Source organism: Eulemur rufifrons, chromosome 30 (assembly GCF_041146395.1).
Source record: "Eulemur rufifrons isolate Redbay chromosome 30, OSU_ERuf_1, whole genome shotgun sequence".
Lineage (NCBI taxonomy): Eukaryota > Metazoa > Chordata > Mammalia > Primates > Lemuridae > Eulemur > Eulemur rufifrons.
The window spans coordinates 112,706,293-112,709,973 of NC_091012.1; positions in this window are offsets into that span (position 1 = coordinate 112,706,293).

Genomic DNA, 3,681 nt, shown 5'->3' on the forward strand with positions numbered 1-3,681 from the left:
CAATAAATTCGTTCATTCTTTGATGGGCCAGGCAGCTTGCCAGCCTCACATCCAAATTTGGCCAAAGGAGAAGCTCACTGCATAGAGAGAGCTCACTGTTGCTGTTTAGACCCGTAATTTTGTTCAGCACTTGCCATTTGACAGCCAAATTGGTAACAGCACCTTCCATACCCTGGGCATGAGTGAAACATTGACAGATCTGAAGGGCTTCAGTCAAATGATTCAGGAATATATTCGACTCAAGGTGGGAATTTGAGTGGAAGGCTGAAGTTAACACTTTCCCCAGTGGCATTCACCAGGACAGAAATGATGAAATTCATCAGACTCTCTTAGGAGATATTTTTCAAAATATAAATATTCCTGCTCCAGGGAACTAAGTATAATAACCCTAGATTGTTGTAGTTTGAAAATGTCCCCAGACATCCAGGGCAATAAAAAGCTTCTGTTCTAGAGGAAATGGTCAACTGTAGTGTTATGGAACTGTGTCTTCTTTAAATTCTGTGTTCAGATCGCCTTAGAAAATTACTCACACAGTGTTATACATAAAAGGCAATTCAGAATCTCTCTCTCTTTTTTTACATTGTACACTTACCTTCTTCAGATAATGTGTCTCTTTCAGTTTGTTATGTAATATGATAGCCTAACAGAAGGGTACTCCACCAAAGATCAAACTTGTATTTCTTTTTTTTCTTTTTTATCTTGAGAGAAGCCTTCTTTAGAAAGGGAAACTACTTTGAAATCACTTTTGGGATCTCTTTATCCTGAATCAGAATCATCTGGAGAGCATGTGAAAACACAGACTGCTGGGCCCTACTCCCAGAGTTTCTGATTCAACAGGTCTGGTGTGGGGCTCTAGAATTTACATTTCTAACAAATTCCCAAGTGATGCTGATGCTGATGGGTCAGGGATCACACTTGGAGAACTACCCTAGCTCCAGGCAGGAGTTACTGCAGCAGTTTCAGCTTCATCGCTTATACACAACTTGCCACAAATCACATCCAGCAGTTCTTAGTTTTGTGGAATACCCCACCTTCATTTCTCAAGTGCATCATTTTGATACTTATGATCTTGCAGTAGAGTTTCCTGAGCACTGTTCATATCTACCTACCCATTTACCCTGCCTTGGAAATAAGAGACTTGGACATTCATTATTACTATATAATTTTGTTATTTGCTAAGTATTCTGCTAGCAGGAAGAAATGAAGGGAGTGAGTACCAGCCAAAACCTGGAGACCCTCACACCTCAGTTCTCACCCTATGAGTTTTATGGGTTCCCTTTTATTGGTACAACCCAAGATTCTGTCCACCCATTTCACCACCTTCACAGGTATAACATGGGAGCTGAAAGGCAGGGAGGCCCTCATACTCACAAGTAAAAAAAAAACCTCAAGTGGCTAATAAACATTTTGAAAAGCAATTTTGAAAAATATACATTTTCAAAATCAAGGTGAGTTTGGTAGGCAGAATTCTAAAAGTGCCACCTGCCAGATTCCCTTTTTCTTATTATTCAATCAAACACTAATCTAGGTATTGCTCTGAAGGGAGGGACTTTGTAGATGTAATTACAATTACTACTCAGTTAACTTTAAAAAATAGGTAGAATATCCTGGATTATCTATGTGGGCTCAGTGTAACCAAATAAATCTAGAAAAGATGAAGAGGAGGGTATAAAAGTCAGAGAGATGCAGCAAAAGGGGAGAGTAGAGGAGAGATGTAATAGAATGTGAAGTTGGAAAGATTCCAAGTGTGAGAGGTACGCAGCCCATTGTTGCTGGCTTTGAAGGTGAAGGTGACCACAAACCAAGGAATCTGGCATCCTGAAGAAGCTGAGAACAAGTTCCAGACAACAACCAGCAAGGGATTGGGAATTTCAGTCCTACAACAGCATGGAACTGAATTTTGCTAACAACCTGAATAAGCTCAGAAGAGGAACATCTCCCAGAGCCTCCAGATAAGTGTCCAAGCTGACCAATATTTTGATTTCAGCCTTCTGGGACCCAGAAGAGAGAAACTGGCTGATCCAAAGCATACTTTTGACCTACAGAACTGTGAAATCCCAGATTTGTGTTGTCTGTTTAAGTTGTATTGTCTATAAAAGCTGCTAAGTTTACGGCAATTTGTTAGGTCAGCAATAAAAACTAATACAGGGAACAACAGAAATTAAAGTAAAATATACATTTCAGAAGATATTTAGATATATATTTTGAAAACTAGGGAAGAAAAGATTTCTTTCCTCACCCATTGCAAGGTTCATGGCTGAGATTAACAAAAGAAAAGCATACACATTTATTTAATATAAGTTTTATGTGACATGGGAGCCTTCAGAAAGAAAGGCCCAATGACCCAGGGAAACGGTATATATTTTATGCTAAGTCTGATGAAGAAGCGGGTAGTTATAGAGAAACACGACTGGATAAAATGGGGACACAATATAATGGTAATAAATTGCAGGGGGAGTGTGGGAACTTAGCAAGGCCTGTTTGTTCTGATTCTTCTTGGCATCCCCGAGTCACATTCGTTTCCTCCAGGCATAGGGCAGGACCCCTCTGAAATGAGAGTTTTATGACCTATTTTCAGGGAAAGGTCAGCTAGGTTTTATGGCTCAATTCAGGGGACAAGAGGAAAGGAGAGCTCTTTCTAGGTCCTATGGCCTGTTTCCTCAAGTGCCAAGGTGCCACATTTTGGGGATAGCATGTTCTGGACCACATCAGGAGCCACAGTATTCATTAAGAAAAGAATGATTTTGAATGTATGTGATGGGTTCAAAGTGTTCGTTCAACAGAGTAAAGAGTTAAGAATTCTTCTTGGTATCTGTGTTTTTAACTGAACTTGTGACTGATTACCTGGCTGCTGCCCTCTTTAGCACATTTATAAAGCTGGATTTCTGCTTTAGATGCTATTCTACATTTCTTCTTTGGTCAATCTCCGAGTCCCCAAGTCTTCCTGCAAGAGGAGTGACATCACTATATTCTTTGTTGAGGATTGGAACTCCGCTTTTAAATGTCAGAGACTGACGAACCACAGTCCAAAGACTGACCTTCTAGATGCCAACTGCTCTGCTCTACTACCATTTCTGAGCCTTGGCTGCTTCATATCAGTGGGTATTCTGATTCTCTCTCAGTACTGACTCTGTGTGAACCAAACTGGAGAAAGCTCTACCCTGGAGGGAGCAGCCTCTCGATTGAAAAATATTTACTGAGCATTTCTTCTGTGTATGGTGATCACAAATTAATCACCAACATTTTGGGCAGTGAAGGGGATGCCATAAATAAACATGCCAGGACAACAGGCATAACTGGAACTGTTCTGGCAAACCAGTATGAATGCTCACCTTGGCTATATCCCAAGTGATAATACAAGGGCTTAGATGAGAGCAGTGAAAAACACATAGAAGGCAAAAATTAGTGCCTGCTTGGAGCTTACATTTTACTAGGCAAGACGTACAATAAACAAAATAAGAAAAGCACTATAAAATGTTAAAGCACTATGGGAAAAATAAAGCAGAGAAGGAAGAATCTAACTATGTGACATGTGTGTGGGTGGGTACAAATTAAAATATATTGGTCTGGGTAAGCCTCAGTGAGAAGGTGACATCTGAGAAGAGACTTGTAGAGGATAAGGGAAAGCACCATAAAGAAATTTGGGGAAAAAGAGTTCTAGGCAGAAAGGAGAACAAAAGG